Source organism: Papio anubis, chromosome X (genome assembly GCF_008728515.1).
Source record: "Papio anubis isolate 15944 chromosome X, Panubis1.0, whole genome shotgun sequence".
In the NCBI taxonomy this organism is placed as follows: Eukaryota; Metazoa; Chordata; class Mammalia; order Primates; family Cercopithecidae; genus Papio; species Papio anubis.
The window spans coordinates 85,233,065-85,251,389 of NC_044996.1; the positions used below are offsets into that span (position 1 = coordinate 85,233,065).

General features: G+C 36.9%; 1 non-coding gene across 1 annotated transcript; it reads left to right on the forward strand.

The window, feature by feature from the left end:
* The first annotated feature begins 296 nt into the window (after positions 1–296).
* On the forward strand, positions 297–403 carry LOC116272224. Its single transcript, XR_004180945.1, has one exon. It is a non-coding gene; the product is annotated as a U6 spliceosomal RNA (small nuclear RNA).
* Positions 404–18,325: the final 17,922 nt, after the last annotated feature.

The following is an 18,325-nucleotide window of genomic DNA, read 5'->3' on the forward strand; positions in this document are numbered from 1 at the left end:
AGCAGGACTCCTATGACAAAACTTGGTTGTGGAATATTACTCATTTCTATCTTGCCGACAAGCAAACTGATACTTGAGAAAGGAAAGAAACAATGGAACTAGAAATCAATGTCAAGTATCTGTGGCTCCAAAACCGCATACTCTGTACATTAAAGCCTCTCATTGTGGAAATAATAAAAAAACCAACCAGATACTATGAATGCTAAACCTATATCTGTCTTATTTAATTCTCACAACAAACTGATGAGTTAGCTAGTTCTGTTATCTCCACTTTACAGACGAAGAAACCAATGCTCATGCTCACTTCCACCGCACATAAACTAAAATTGAAGAAATGAATAGATGATTAGCATCGCCCTTATGTAAGGAGGACACATAAATTCATAAAATATGCTATATTTCTCTATATTTGTACAATAAAATGATTAGCAACATGAATGAATGCATATATATTCAATGAATCTCATACACATAATATTGACTGAAAGAAATGAGACAAGAAAAGAAAACATAGCATGTGATTCCATTCACATAAACTTTAAAAAACAGGCAAAAGTAAACTATAGGGTTTATATATAGAGAAAAGCAAGCAAGCTATTATCTATTATTGCATATACTCATTCATATTCCTTCCCTCTATTTCTGCTTCTTTTATTTATGCATAATACACCTTAAAATAAAATTTTATTTTTCTAGGCCCAAGGGAAGGGACTGGGACCTTTCCCAAGAGAAACTTTACAGGCTTCACCTTGCTATGCACCATAAGTACAGACATGAGAATTGCAAGAGGACCAAGTCAGGCGAGAGGGGTGGGCTTGGGCCAGTTACTTTGCATGGCGTGTTGTGGGCAAAAACATTAGCTTACAGGGGATAAATAGATCTTTAAAAAAGGTATGTTACATGCCAAAAAATGTCTTATGATTCATTGTGCTCCAAATCCCTATAATGGAGAACTCCAGAAACCCCCATAGGCCAAAATGCTAATGTTGAAACTTCATAAATATAAACCCTCTTTCTTGCCTTAGTCCAGGAGTTGTAAGGACCAGAGAACAATTGCGTGTAGTATGGTATATTATTGGGAAAAGAGCAGAGTTTGTGTGTCTAGCTTGAGATCATTATCTTGGATCTGCTAAGCTGTGTAACCTTGAGAAAGTCACTTCCTTTCTCTGAGTCTCAACTTCTTCATAAATGGGGGTGTGAAAGGCTTAGCATACACTAAGAATCATTAAAATTAAAATGGGATAATCATACTACCTAACTTACAAACTTATTTTAGGAAAGCACCTGACACATAGTAGATACACAGTAAATAAGTTTTCTTCATTTTCTTCACTTAGTGGCCCTTGCCAGACCTCAAAAGATAAAGCAGAAAACTCAATGTCAGATGACTTCTGAAGATATGTGCTTGTTTATTTTTGGAAGGATATATTTCAAAGGCTACAAATTTATCATTGTCAAAAGAAGACACTCCTGAAAACATAACGTGAATCTGCTATCTACTTCAAGTTCTCTCTTATTTGGGGGAGCAGAAAAACAGAAAGAAGGGGTCTACCTGACTATATTCCTTCATCAAAACAATATTCTGCTGTTTCAAAATCTACTTTGGGTTAAATATCCCTATCCACAAATCAACATAGCACACAACCATAGGAGCTCGAAGGAATAAAATTCTATTAACACTGAAGTGACTATCCTTTGTTATCTATTAAAACACCTTGCCTATGGCCTTTGGCTAGCCTTACTTGGGGAAAAGGTATTCCATGCTGGTTATTAAGAGTCAGTCTAATATAAGAAACTGTAAAAATACCAGGTGAGTTCATTGAAACAGATGTGATGCCCAAAGATAATTATGACTACCATCCTTTTGCGACCCTAGGGAGGTATCAACTATTGCTGTTGATGTTGCTGCTAGACTGAACCACCTCCCCAACCCACCAACCACAGAACCTGCAGTTGACATGCTAAAATTACTGTAAAGTATTTTGGTTTGGTAACCAGAGAAACTTGTGTCTGAAGCTGGCTGTGGCACTCACTGGCTAGGCGGACTTTAACAAGTCACTTTTCTCTCAGTCTCAGTTTCCTCATCTCTCAGACAAGAATAATAATAGTACCTGATTCACAAAATTACTGTGAAGACTCAATGAGATTATGTTATATAAAGCGCCTAGCTTGACACTTCACACCAATAAGGCACTCCAATGTTAGTTTCCTCTTGCCTTGCTCACTAAAGTATCTACCTTATTTCAGTTAATGAATTTAACTACAGGTTTGAACATTCCCAGTGTGTAGTTGACTAGATCCTAAGATACTGTAGCATGCTGAGTTTCAAAATGGCTCAGTCTTGGGTCCCTATTTAACTTCACTAAACCAGAGCTCAGAAAACTGGCCAGCCAAACCATAGTCAGCCTGAGGCCTCTTTTGGTATGGCCTATCAGCTAAAACTGGTGTTCACCTATGTAAAGGATTGCAAGGAAAAGAAAAATAGAATGAAGAAGAAGTAGAAGATATAGTATGTGGCCTACAAAGCCTAAAAACATTTACAATCTGACCCTTGAGAAAATATATTTGTCATACTCTGCACTAGTCCCAAGTGAGTAGGAAAAGCACATGTAATTAATAGTCTGTGGGAATTACTTTTTTCTAATCTGTCCTTTCTTTCTTCTCCTTTTCTTGTAACAGATTCTCACAAATCTGGGTAGGCCTGTGATTTAGGTTTTGCCAAGGAGAATATCCCACTTTCTCTGGCAGCAGTGATTGATCAAGCCCAATTCGTGTCAATCTCAGTCTTTTACTGAGATATGTAGATTCTAGGAAAAAAGGAAGATTTTTACCCACTGAAGTTGCTGAAATGAGGCTCTTGTCAGCCATGTTTCCTGCCAAGTAGACAAAACCCTGTCTGAAGTAAAAGAGCATGAAATAAATTTGCATAGAAAATCAAAGATAAGAGATATACAGAGAAAAGGAGAGTACTAGCAGCTTTGAGTCCCTAGTTCTGCTCGCCAAAATCTTGGTTCTTACAGTTCTTCAATTCCATGAGTTACCCTACTACTTCTTCCTAGATTATTCCAGCAATTTCTTCCTAAAATAAAGCCAATAAATGCCTTTTTATTTACCTGGTCTGTGTCTAAGTTAAACTGATTTTCTGTTGCCTATAACCAAACACAGCCTATTCTAATAGAGCTCAGTTTTGAAATTCAGTACAAGTGGAATGAAATTAATATCCCATTTCTTAATTAGATGACCTTGAGCAATTTACATCATGCCATCAGGGCTTCAGTTTTTCTCCTTTGTAAAACTAGGACAATAATACATACATAGTAGAGTTTTTGTGATATGTAGGTAAGATAGACATAAAATAAGAGTCATGGTGCAGGGTACGATAGGTGTTCAGAAGATGTGAGTTTCCTTCCCCAATGGCAAGATCTAACAGATCAGCTGACCTACAGGCAGGGAAACCTCCTATAATTCCCATCTCTTTAAACATTCTGGGGTTACTCATGAGCATAAGAAACCTGCTAGGCCTCCACCATATAAATCAGACCTGGGAATCACCAGCCAAAATGGCAAGTGTAGTCTAGCAGCTTGGGCTTAATAACAAGCCACTGAAACTTCTTCAGCCCTTCTTGAATCAAGTCAGCCTCCTCTTGCCATACCTATGTAGCCTCTTAAACTATACTCTAACCCTCCTAGATGTTTCAATCAATTAAATAAGCTTGTTTGTTCAGAAGTGATCTTCGACTTTGAAGTGAAAAGGTGTTCTGATATCACTGTATGGGGAAAAATCAAGATTAGCAAACCTCTTCAAATGAGGAGCTTCATTAATCTTGAAAGATAACTCCATTAGCTTTAAGGAAAAAGTTAGGTGGTGAAAGAGTAAAGAGGAAGTCTCAGTTTTTTCACTTAGACCAAGATAGGTCATATGCATCAGAAAGGAGCCAGGCCTGTCTACTCTGCCCTTAGGTCAGGCTTCCCTGTGGTGAAATAGGGTCAGCAAAACTCTTTACTTTGGACTACTTGACTGAAACCTGAGGATTAGACTCAGGTGCAACTCTTCAGGGGAGGATATGTAGGAAGTTTGCAAGGGATAAGCTAACCCAACCTCAATATTGCCCCCAAAAAGAAGATGGGCTCCTCTACACAGAAGACAGGAATAAGAACAATAGCCTTTTCACCCTCTCCCTACCTACAGGAGGGAGAAAATCAACCCAAGAGATTTCAAAAGAGCCTAGCATTCCCATTAGCCATATAAAAGGTAGGGAGAGGGAGTGACCAACACAAAGGCAAAGCCCTTTACTGATCAAGTTGCTGAGCCTGAGGCAGAAAGTGTGGGAGTCCAAAGATGCTTATAGAGTAAGGCCTGACATTCCAAGGATGAGGCAGCCTTCCTTAGGATATGCTTCATTGACTTAGTTATTGTGCCATTGGATCAACATGGAAAACAAAGCAGTAAGGACATTACAAGAAAACACATCTACAAAGTGCTCTCTCATGAACATAGATGCTGAGACACTAAAAGTATTATCAAATCAAATCTAGCTTTATATAAAGGAATATGCATCACAAGCAAGTGGGGCTTGTTCTAGGAATGCAAGTGTGGTTTAGCATTCAAAATCATTAACATAAAAAGTAGGAAATTATATGATCATCTAAGGAGATGCAGGAAAGCTTTTGAAAAAAATTAAACACCCATACAAGATAAAAACTATTAGCAGAGTAGGTATAAAAGGGAACTTTCTTAATCTGATAAAGATTATCTACAGAAACCTACAGCAAACATCACACTTAGTCATAAAGTATCAAAAGCCTTCCTCTTGAAATCAAGAATAAATGACAAATGCCTACTATCAGCATTTCTACTCAACATTATACTGTAGTTATAGCCAGTGCATTATGATAAGAAAAATAAAAGGCATAAGAATTAGAAAAATATATAAAACTGTTATTATTCTCAGGTGACATATTTGCATATGTATAACATTCAAAAGAATCTATAAATTATTACAATTAATAAGTAAAATTTGTAAGGTCACTGGATGCAAGGTCAGTATACTAAGTCACTTTTATTTCTACATAGCAGCAACATATAGGAATTTAAATTTATTTAAAAAGATGACATTTACATTAGCTATCAAATACCTAGGAGCACATCTAATGAAAGAATTGCAAGACTAACAAAACATGATTGAGAGAAATTAAAGAAGGCATAAATAAATGAGGACATTCATGGATTGGAAGACTCAGTATTATAAAGATATCAGTTCTCCCCAAATTAACAAATACATTTAACAGAATCTTAAGCAAAAAGTGGTTTTGGCCAAAATTTTCAAGCTTACTCTAAAAGTCATATAGAAATTTAAAGGGCCAGAAACAACCGAGGCAATCTTTAAGACGAACAAAGCTGGAAATCTTATACTACCAGATTTCATTTTCTGTACAAAGCTATGATAAATATGACTGTTTGATACTGGTGCAAGGATAAACAAACGGATCAATTGAGCAAGTAAAATTCGGAAACAGATCCACATATTTATAGTCCACTGATTTACGCTGAAGGTAACACTGCAGTGCAACAGAGAAATAATGGTCTTTTAAATAAATGGTGTTACATCAATTGGGTTGCCATATGGGGAAAACTATATCTCTCTTTTTTTTTTTTTTTTTTTTTTTTTTTTTTTTTAAGAGACAGGGCCTTCCTGTGTTGCCCAGGCTGGAGTGTAGTGGTACTATCACAGCTCACTGCAGCCTTGAAATCTGTGCTCTAGTCATCATCCTGCCTCAGCCTCCTGAATAGCTAGGACCACAGGAGTGTGCTACCATGCCCATATATATATATTTTTTCAAATCTATTTGTAGAGACTGGATCTCACTGTGTTACCCAGGCTCATTTCAAACTCATGACCTCAAGTGATCCTCTTGCCTCAGGCTCCCAAAGTGGTGGGATTACAGGTGTGAGCCACCATGACCAACTGAAAACTGTATCTTAATTTGTATCACACCATAACTGAAAACCGACTCCAGATATATACAGATCTAAAGTAAAGGGCAAAACAATAAATCTTTTTAAAAAATATGTGAAACATTTTTATGACCTTGGAGTAGGCAAAAATTTCGAAAACAGGACACAAAAGCCCCATTTTTAAAGGTAAAATTGATCACGCCAACTAAATTAAAATCAGAAACTTCTGCTCTTTAAAAGATGTTATGCCAAGAGAGAAAAGGCAGCTCACCAACTTGGAGAGGATATTTGCAATACATCCAGCAAAGGACTCATATGCAGAATATATAATTAACATATACAAATTAATACAAAAAGACAATTTATTAGGGAAATAGACAAGAGACTTGAAGATATTTGACTGAAATGTATTCAAATGCCCAATAAGCATACGAAGTGCTCAGTTTCATTAGCCATCAAAGAAATACAAATTGAAGCCATGGTAATGTAACACTGACACTCATCAGAATTACCAAAATTAAAAAGTTGGAAAATGTCAAGTTTTGGTGAGGGTGTGGAACAGCTGAAACTCTCATACAGTATTGGTAGGAATGCAAATTGGTATGACCACATAGGAAAACTGTTTTACAATACCTGCTAAAACTGAACATAAGCATACCCTATGACCTACTGATTCTGCTCCTAGGTATCTAACAGAAATATGCTCATCAACAGACACGTTCAAGAATGTTCATAACAGCACTATTTGTAGTGCCCAAACCTAGAAATTCCTCATATGCACAGCAACAGTAGAAAGGATAAAATGGATAAAAACATTCTGTATGGGAACAGAAAACCAAATACAGGATGTTCTCACTCTTAAGTGGAGTTGAACGTGGAGAACACATGGACACAGAGAGGGGAACAACACACACAAGGGCACACACCATGGCACACATAGACTTATGTAACAAACCTGCACGTTCCGCACATATATCCTGTTTTGTTTTTTTTTTTTTGATGAAATAAACAAAAAAAAAAGAAAAAGAAAAAGAAAACATTCTGTGTGAGGAATTCTCTACAGCAATAAAAAAAAAAACCTCTGCAGATATGTGCAACAATATGGAATAATTTCACAAGCAAGCAAAGGAAGCCAGAAATGAATGTAAACTGTATGTTTCTATTCATATAAGTCACAAAAAGAGTTAAAACTAATCTATGCTATTAGACGTTCTAATAGCGGTTACCCTTAGGGTGGGTAGACTAGAATGGAGCACAAGGAGGAATTCTAGGGTGTTGAAGCTTTTGTACATTGATCTGGGTGCTGATTACTTGAGCATGTTCAGTTTGTGAAAATTTATTGAGCTGTACACTTATGTGTATGTTTATGCTTGTATGTTACGTTTTAATAAGGGAAACAAAGAAAGTGAGTCAGTATTTGCTAGGGTAACATAACAAACTACCACAACATGGTGGCTTAAAACAACAGAAATTCATATTTTTCACAGTTCTGGAGGTTAGCTAGATGTTAGAAATCAAGTTGTTAGGAGGGATGCATTCTCTCTGAAAGCTCTAGGGGAGAATACCTTCCTTGTCTCTTCGGGCTTCTGGTGACTCCAGGTGTTTCTTGGCTTGTGCCTGCATAAATCCAATCTCTACCTCAGCCTTCACTTGGCATTTTCCTTTTTGCTGTGTGTCTCTTATAAAAACATTTGCCACTGGAGATAGGGCCACCTGGATAATCTTCATCTCATCTGAAGATCCTTAACTTAATACTTTTCCTCTTTTGGGAGATCATCATACAACACACTATAGTCAGAAAGATACTCAAAGAGAAAACTTTTAGCAGAGGAGATCTTCTATTGCCTGAGATCTGCCAGAGTCTCTTGCTCGGTGTAATAGTATTTACTATTGCTTTTCTGGCATCCAGAATTGAAAATATTGCCAGAGGATTCCAGCTCTATGTACCTGATGACCTAATTGATGGGATCGGCTTATCTGAAGCTGACACCCTGGAAGATATTTGGAACCAGGACTACTTATAAAGGAGTCATAAGGGAAGCCATTGTAGAGCTGATTGACTCTCACATACCCAACAAATTTATTTGGCAATCATTGTCCACCTGGCCCCACTATGTAGATTGTCTCATCTCTAGCTGTCCCCGGTGACCATCTTTATGCCTTTGTCTTTCTACAGCTGAGCAAAGTTCTATGCTGTGGATGGCAAGGCAGTTAAAAATAAGGGTGGTTTATATTCAGTAATGCCATTCTCAAGGTGTCCTTACACTGAGGTTTGTAATAACCTTTTCCTCGATGTATTGATATTTACTATTTCACAGAAGATTTTTTTTAGGTATTATGGTGAGCCAGAATGGTTTCATTTGTGAAGAAAACATGGCATAGGTCATCGTAAAGACTGAAGTTCTGGTTCACAGGTTGAACTAGGTACCACATGGGTATCTCATTACAGATTAGCCAGATACCTATAAAGGTTCTGCTGTAGCCACCTCAGTGACACAAAAATCTAGTTTTGTTCCATTCTTCTTATTCAGATATCTCTCATTGGTGATTAATAGGCATCTTAAACCTAACATGACCAAAACACAGCTCTCACCCAAACCAGTTCTTCTCTTATTGTTATCCATGTTAGTAATTAGCACCACTTTCCAGCCAGTTGTTCAAGCCAAAAACTTAGTAGTCATCTTTATTTGTGTTTTACTATATGCATTCTATTGACATGTCAGGCCAACTGTACATCCAAAATACAATGTCTTTTGAATATAACTACTACTAATCCTTATCAACTCTGCTACCAACCTGGTCCAAGCTTCTATTACATCTCATCTGGATTACTGCACCAGCTCCCTAATAATATCCTTACTCCCACTTTTTCCCTTACAATTCATTCACTACACAGAAGTCAGAGTAATCTTTTTTAAAAAATAAAAATATATTACAGTGTGGTGAGTGTGAATTTTCCTGTTGCCCTGACTTTGGTAATGATTGCCTAGATAAGGAACTTTAAAAAAGAAAAGAAAGAAGAAGAACATGAAGAAAATGAGAAAGGATGAGGTGAAGAATAAGGAGGGATGGGAAGTGCTTCACGCTAAAGAATATTGCTGACAACTGGGACCAAATACTCTCCCAAAGGCTTTCGGGAAAGTAGCAACACCATCGTTGTCACAATCCATCCAAGTACCTCGGTTACCACCTAGCATGTTAGCAGCATATAACGGGTAGGAGGAAGGACTCTGAGACTTGTGCATCATTGGCCTAATGGACAATATAGTGCTTTTTTTCTCACTTTTACAGGTCAGTTGTAAAAGTGTCCTTACCCTTGAGCCAAGAGGAGGTGTTCTTCAAGACAAGAGAATCACTCAAAGCAATTGTGGGAGCCTTCAAAATAGAGAAACAAAACAAAACAAAACAAAACCTAACATTTTATTACTCAGTTTGCAAGGATAAATACGTTTCCTGTGTATCTAGTGGTCACCCCAGAGGATGGCTAAACTTGAGCTGCTTTGCTGGGTCCTTATACAAGAGGGCTTGCTACAAGGCAAGTGTTCCCCGGCAGCAGAAAACTTTGGGGTTTGCGGTGGGAGTAACATCTGAGAGAGGCTGAAGAGGGTGAACTGGAGCTGGATTTCCCACTTTAGGAAATAAAACAGTAGGGAAGCGCCCAATACTCATAGGAGAACCTTTTTAACTCAAAAGGCATCAATATTCAATTATCCTGAGAAGACAAGAACACCAGAAGAGAGAACCACACATACTAGCAGTTAGGAGATGTTTGCCTTTACTTCCCTGTTCCCTTTTCCCATTCCCCTAAGACCAGAGTAGCTGGGTCCTGAAAAGGAAAGTGGAGTAAAGGGAACTACAGAACTTGACACAGCCCCCCACACATGCGTGCGCGCGCGCACACACACACACACACACACAGGCATACACACATGCACAATTCCAAACTACTGGAGACAGACGAGAAATGATTCCAGATCATCTTTACAATTTAGACACCTCAAGCTACAGATCTGGCATGTGATACAGAAGAGAAAGATTTGCACCTCATATGAAACTATGATTTTAGATTGGGTCAACTTTTAATAAGAAATGTGACCAGGTAGTTGTGGAATCTGCCCAAGATATTAAGAAGAGATTTGTTACTCAGCAAATAAAGGATTTGACATAACAAGAAGGTAGTGAAGAAAAGCAAAACTGTTTTATACTTGTATTCTGCTAAGTAGCACTGTTCACAAATCTGCTGTACATGAATCAGATCATGTTATTTCTCAAAACTCTCCAAGTGTCTTTCATCTAACTCAGGATAAAATAAAAATCCTTTATCTTGGTACATAAGGCCCAACATGATCTCTCGACTTATCTACTATGCTAAAATCACATTGGCTTTCTTTTGTTCATTTAACCCAACTGACTTGTTCCCACCTTTGCAAATTGCTATTTCATCTGTATGCAGCCTTCTCCCCTCAATTTCACAGGACTGCCGCCTTATTATTAAAATACTAGCTAAGATATCACCTCCTGGGAGAGATCTTTGTGGACTACCCCATTTAAAGTGGTTTTTTCCGCCCCTTCCCCCAACTTATATCTGAAGTTATCTTGATAATATTTGTTTACTTGTCAGCCTCCCCTCTCTAGAACAAATTATGTGAGAATTGAGAAATTTTTTGTTCTTATTCACTGCTATGTCCCCAGCACTCAGCACAATGGTTGGCATACAGAACCCACTAAGTAAATACTTGATTGAAAGGATTAAATGTGTATAAAATGATAGTAGCATAAAACCTATAGATTAGAAATAAATTCTGAGATCTTTCTGTTCAACTTACCATTTAATGCTTAACTTATGTCTATAGCATTACTAGCCAAATCGACTGTTCCCAACTCTGTTTGAATATCTCTAATAAAAGGGAATTTGTTTTATCTCTCAGTTGCCCATTTGATCAATGGACAGTTTTGTGAAAGGGTTAGATAAGTAGGCATACTTTTCTCTATTTCTCCCAGTGAGTACAGCTAAATACTCTGAACATTATATATAAAACAAGGATAAGAAGACTGAAAGGTGGAGAAAGAAAGGAAGAATGACTAGTGTCTTTGAAATCTAAAGAGTGACAGCACAGTAAGTTCTTTGTGTTTTCTTTTTGCCTCACATATCCCAGACTGGATAATGGAGAATCTAACAATGTGGTAATGCCAAAGGAGATAGAAAAAGCCCCCCCAAAATCCATCCAAAGTAGCAGCCCAGCAACACACAAAATTTTTAAATGACAGCTCTACTACAACCAAACACCAGAGGAAAAACAACTACTGTGGCAATGGCCAGATGCGGAGCATAAACTTTCATCCTTTCCAGGCTCTAACAAGGTGCCCCCCAACTCCCCTCCTCCACCGTGAGTATACCTTATTTAGTTCTAGAATGCTAGGTGGGGGCCCTGAACTTTTAACACCACCCACTGCGTTACCAGTGACCTCTACTGTGTTACCAGTGGAGACCACGTGGGTAGTCTTATCTCTATACATGCTAAACAATTGTCCTCATTCCTTTACCTAAGGCAACACTAAATAAGTCTTATCTTCCCCATTCTTCATGACAGGTCCTCTGACACCTGAAGGTGGCAACCGATTTGTTTCCTATACCATCTACCTCTTAAGTCTTCTCTTCCGTGATCTATGATCAGATATCTTTAATATTATTCTGGTAATTGTTTTGGAGCACCACAAACCATGCCCATATGACAGTGAACAAAATTGATAATGTGTGTTCTGACCACTCTACTGACTGGCCACTTCCCTGTTGCTTTCCCTCTCCTTGCCCCTCTCTATCCCCCAAAACAAAACAAAATAGAAATTTGGCCAATTAATAACCCTAAAATGGCCAAAAGTGTTCCAGTGGAAGGTAGAGTCACATGTCTGTCACCTTAAATCAAAAGCTAGATATGATTAAGCTTACTGAGGAAGGCATGTCAAAAGCTGACATAGGTCAAAAGCTAAGCCTCTTGTGCCAAACAGTAAAGTTGTGAATGCAAAGAAAAAATTTATGAATGAAATTAAAATTGCTACTCCAGTGAACACATGAATGATAACAAAGTCAAACAGCCTTATTGCTAATAGGCAGAAAGTTTTATTGGTCTGGATAGAAGATCAAAACAGCCACAACATTCTCTTTAGCCAGAGCTTAATCTAGAGCAAAGCGTTAACTCCCTTTAATTCTGTGAAGGTTGACAGAGGTGAAGAAGTAGCAGAGGAAAAGTAGGAAGGTAGCAGAGGTTGGTTCATGAGGTTTAAGGAAAGGAGCAATCTCCATAACATGAAAGTACAAGATGAATCAACAAGTGCTGATGTAAAAGCTGCAGGAAGTTACCCAGATAAACCCAGATAATTGATGAAGGGTCTACAGTAAACAAAATATTTTCAATATAGATGAAAAAATATTATATTGAAAAAGTTGCTATCTAGGACTTTCAAAGCTGGAGATAACTCAATGTCTGTCTTCAAAGCTTCAAAGGTCAGGCTGATTCTCTTGTTAGGGACTAATGCAGCTGGTGACTTAAAGTTGAAGCCAATACTCATTTACCATTCTTAAAATCTTAGGGACCTTATGATTTATGCTAAATCTACTCAGCCTGTGCTCTATAAATTGAACAATAAAGCTGAATGACAGCACAACTGTTTACAAAATGATTTACTGAATATTTTAAGCCCACTCTGGATACCTACTGCTCAGAAAGATTTAGTTCATAATATTTCTCATTGACAATGCACCTAGTCAACCAAGAACTCTGATGAAGATGTATAGGAAATTAATGTTGTTTTCATGCCTGTTAGCACAATATCCATTCTGCAGCCCATAGATTAAGGGGTAATTTTGAATTTCAAGTCTTATTATTTAAAAAATAGATTTCATAGGCTATAGCTTCCATAGATAGTGATTCCTTTGATGGATCTGGGTGAAGTAAATTGAAAACCTTCTGGAGATGATTTACCACTCTAAATGTCATTAAAAATATGTGTGGTTTATTAGAAGAGGTCATGTCAACATTAATGGGGTTCTGGGAAAAGTTGATGACGACTCTCATGGATGACTTTGAGGTTTACAAGACTTCTGTAGAGGAAGTAACTGCAGATGTGGTGAAAAAGCAAGAGAATTAAAATCATAAGTGGAGCCTAAATATGTGATTTAATTGCTGCAATCTCATGATAAAGCTTGAATGAATGAGGAATTGCTTCTTATGGATGAGCACAAAAAAAGTGGTGTCCTAAGATGGAATCTACTATTGGTGATGATGCTGTGAACATTGAGGAAATGACAACAAAGAATGTACAATATTACATAAACTTTGTTGATAAATCTGCAGCAGGGTTTGAGAAGATGACTCCAATTTTGAAGGAAGTTCTACTGTGGGTAAAATGTTGTCAAAGAGCATCACATATTACAGGTAAATCTTTTGTGAAAGGAAAGGTCAATTGATGTGGCAAACATCACTGTCATCTTATTTTAAGAAGTTGCCACAGCCGCCCCAACCTTCAGCAACCACTACTATGATTAGTCAGCAGCCATGAATATCAAGGCAAGATCCTCCTCTGTAAAAAGATTATAATGATTTGCTAAAGGCTCAGATAATCATAATCAATTTTTTAGAAATAAAGTATTTTTAAATTAACCTATGTACTTTTTAAAGACATAATGCTATTGCACTCTTAATAGAATATGTTATAGCATAAATATAACATTTACATGCACTAGGAAACCAAAAAATGTTTGTTACATACTTTATTGCTCCTTTTGCTTGGTTTCAGTGGTCTGAAACTGAACCCACAATATCTCTCAGGTTTGCCAGTAATGAATGAGTTTCCTTTAGACGTATACTAACTAGTGGGATTATTGAGTCATTGTAGTTTTATTTTTAATTATTTGAGAAATTTCCATATTTTTATAATGTCTATACTCTAATTTACATTTCAGCTGCAGAGTACAAGGATTCCTCTTTCTCAGCATTCATGCCAACACTAGTTTTTCATCATTTTTTAATTTTTAAAAAACTTTGCATGGGTACATAGTGGGTGTGTATATTTATGAGTTACATGAGATATTTTGATACAGGCATGCAATGTGTAATAATTACATCAAACATTTTTCCTCTGTGTTTCAAACAACCCAATTATACTCTTTAAGTTATTTTATTTTTTCTGTGTATTACTTTTAAAAAATGTTGTGGGTACATAGTAGGTGTACATGTGTATGTGGGGTACATGAGATGTTTGATACAAGCATGCAAGGTGAAATAAACACATTAATGTAGAAGGGTCCGTCTGTCCCCTTAAGCATTTCATCTTTTGAGTTACAAACAATTCAATTATACTTTTTATTTTAAAATGTACTGCTATGTTATTATCGGCTATAGTCACCTTATTGTACGACCAAATAGCAGGTCTTATCTATTATTTTTAACTATATTTTTGTACCCATTAACCATCTCCACCTCCTCACCAGCCCCTCAACACCCTTCCCAGCCTCTGGTAACCATCGTTCTAGTCTCTGTGTCCATGAGTTTAATTGTTTTGATTTTTAGATCCCACAAATAAGTGAGAACATGCAAGGTTTGTCTTACTGTGCCTGGCTTATTTCACTTAACATGATGATCCATCCATGTTGCTGAAAATGTCTGGATTTCATTCTTTTTTATGGCTGAATAGTACTCCATTGTGTGTAAGTACCCCATTGTCTTTATCCATTCATCTGTTGAGGGAAACTTAGGTTAGCCAAATCAGCTATTGTAAACAGTGCTGCAACAAATACAGAAGTGCAGGTGTCTCTTTGACATGCCAATTTCCTTTCTTTGTGGTATATATACAGAAGTGGGATTGATGGATCACATGTCTATTCTGTTTTCACACTACTATAAAGAACTACCTGAGACTGGGTAATTTATGATGAGAAGAGGTTAATTGATTCAGAGTTCTGCATGGATGGGGAGGCCTCAGGAAACTTACAATTATGGTAGAAGGTGAAAGGGAAGCAAGGCATGTCTCACATGGTGGACTGAGAGAGAGCAAGGCAGGGAGTGACACACTTTTGTACTATTAGATCTCATGAGAGCTCACTAGCATGAGAACAGCATGAGGTAAATCTGCCCCCATGGTCCAATCACCTCCCACCAGGTCCCCACCCCATGACATGTGGGGATTACCAATTCTACATGAGATATGGTTGGAACAGAGCCAAAACATATCAATATGGTAGTGCAATTTCAGATTTGTGAGGAACCTCCAAAGAGTTCTCCATAGTGGTTGTACTAATATAGTTTCTCAACACTGTACAAGGGTTCCTTTTTCTCCACATCTCTTCCAGCATTTGTTTTTGCCTTTTGGATGGAAACCATTTTAACTGGAGTGCTATGATATCTCATTGTAGTTTTGATTTGCATTCCTCTGATGATCAATAATGTTGAGCACCGTTTCATATGCCTGTTTGCCTTTTGTGTGTCTTTTTTTGAGAAATATCTATTCAGCTGTTTTTGCCCAAGTTTTGATCAAATTATTAGATTTTTTCCTATACAGTTGTTGGAGTTTCTTAAATATCCTAATTATTAATCCCTTGTGAGATGAGCTGTTTGCAAATATTTCTCCCATTCTGTGGGTTGTCTCTTCACTTTGTTGATTGTATTCTTTGCTGTGCAGAAGTTTTTTAACTTGATGTGATCCTATTTGTCCATTTTTGCTTTGGTTGCCTGTGCTTTCGGGGTATTGCTCAATAAATTTCTGCCCAGACTAGTGTCCTGGAGAGTTTCCCAAAAGTTTTATTCCAGTAGTTTCATAGTTTGAAGTCTTAGATTTAAATCTTTAATTAATTTTGATTTGATTTTTGTATATGGTGAGAGATACAGGTCTAGTTTCATTCTTCTTCATATGGATATACAGTTTTCCCAGGACCATTTATTGAAGAGACTGTCTTTTTTGAAAATGAGTTTGCTGTAGGTGTGTGGATTTTCCTCTGAGTTTTCTACTCTGTTCCATTGGACTACATGTATGTCGTTATGGCAACATGCTGTTTTGGTTACTATAGCTCTGTGGTATAATTTGAAGTCAAGTAATGTGATTCCTCCAGTTTTGTTCTTTGTGCTTAAGATAGCTTTGACTATTTTTGTGTGTGGGGGGGGAGTGGGATTTATATACATTTTGGGATTTTTAAAATTTCTATGAAGAATATTATTGGTATTTTGATAGGGATTGCATTGAATCTGAAGATTACCTTCTGTATTACAGACATTTTAACAATATTGATGTTCCAATCCATGAACATAAAAAATTTTTCCATGATTTTGTGTCCTCTGTTTACATTTTGGATTTCTTCCTGGTTCAGTCATGGCAGCTTGCATGAATCTAGAAATTTGTCCATTTTTTGTTATATTTTTTAATTTATTGGCATATAATTTATCATAGTAGCCACTAATGATCCTTTCAGTTTTTTCAGTATCAGTCATAATGTCTCCTTTTTTATTTCTGATTTTATGTATTTATTTATTTATTTATTATTATTATTATTATTATTATTATACTTTAAGTTCTAGGGTACATGTGCATAACGTGCAGGTTTGTTACGTATGTATACTTGTGCCATGTTGCTGTGCTGCACCCATCGACTAGTCATTTACATCAGTTATAACTCCCAATGCAATCCCTCCCCCCTCCCCCCTCCCCATGATAGGCCCCGGTGTGTGATGTTCCCCTTCCCGAGTCCATGTGATCTCATTGTTCAGTTCCCACCTATGAGTGAGAACATGTGGTGTTTGGTTTTCTGTTCTTGTGATAGTTTGCTGAGAATGATGGTTTCCAGCTGCATCCATGTCCCTACAAAGGACACAAACTCATCCCTTTTTATGGCTGCATAGTATTCCATGGTGTATATGTGCCACATTTTCTTAATCCAGTCTGTCACTGATGGACATTTGGGTTGATTCCAAGTCTTTGCTATTGTGAATAGTGCCGCAATAAACATACGTGTGCATGTGTCTTTATAGCAGCATGATTTATAATCCTTTGGGTATATACCCAGTAATGGGATGGCTGGGTCATATGGTACATCTAGTTCTAGATCCTTGAGGAATCGCCATACTGTTTTCCATAATGGTTGAACTAGTTTACAATCCCACCAACAGTGTAAAAGTGTTCCTATTTCTCCACATCCTCTCCAGCACCTGTTGTTTCCTGACTTTTTAATGATCGCCATTCTAACTGGTGTGAGATAGTATCTCATTGTGGTTTTGATTTGCATTTCTCTGATGACCAGTGATGATGAGCATTTTTTCAGCCATCTGATCTTTGACAAACCTGAGAGAAACAAGAAATGGGGGAAGGATTCCCTATTTAATAAATGGTGCTGGGAAAATTGGCTAGCCATAAGTAGAAAGCTGAAACTGGATCCTTTCCTTACTCCTTATACGAAAATTAATTCAAGATGGATTAGAGACTTAAATGTTAGACCTAATACCATAAAAACCCTAGAGGAAAACCTAGGTAGTACCATTCAGGACATAGGCATGGGCAAAGACTTCATGTCTAAAACACCAAAAGCAACGGCAGCAAAAACCAAAATTGACAAATGGGATCTAATTAAACTAAAAAGCTTCTGCACAGCAAAAGAAACTACCATCAGAGTGAACAGGCAACCTACAGAATGGGAGAAAATTTTTGCAACCTACTCATCTGACAAAGGGCTAATATCCAGAACCTACAAAGAACTCAAACAAATTTACAAGAAAAAAAAAAACAACCCCATCAAAAAGTGGGCATAGGATATGAACAGACAGACATTTCTCAAAAGAAGACATTCATACAGCCAACAGACACATGATTTTATTTATTTGTAATCTTATTCTTTTCTTATTTTGCCTGGCTAAAGGATTGTCAATTTTCTTTAACTTTTTAAAAGCACAACTTTTAGTTTCATTGGTATTTTGTATTATCTTTTTCATTTAAATTTCATTTATTTCTGCCATGATCTGTATTATTTCTTTTCTTTTACTGATTGTGGTTTGATTTTCTCTTGCTTTTCTAGTACTTTAAGATACATTGTTAGATTGTTCATTTAAAGTCTTCCCATTTTTGTTGTAGGTATTTTACCGATAAATTTCCCTCATAATACTGCTTTTGCTGTATCCCATAGGTTTTGGTATATTGTCTTTCCATTATCCAATTTTTCAAGAAAATTTTAAATTACCTTATAAATTTCTACATTGACATCCTAGCCATTCAGTAGCATATTGTTTAATTTCATGTTTGCATAGTTTCCAAAATTCCTCTTGTTACTTTCTAGTTTAAGCCCATTGTGGTCAGAGATGATGCTTAATATTATTTCAATTTTGTGATGTTTTA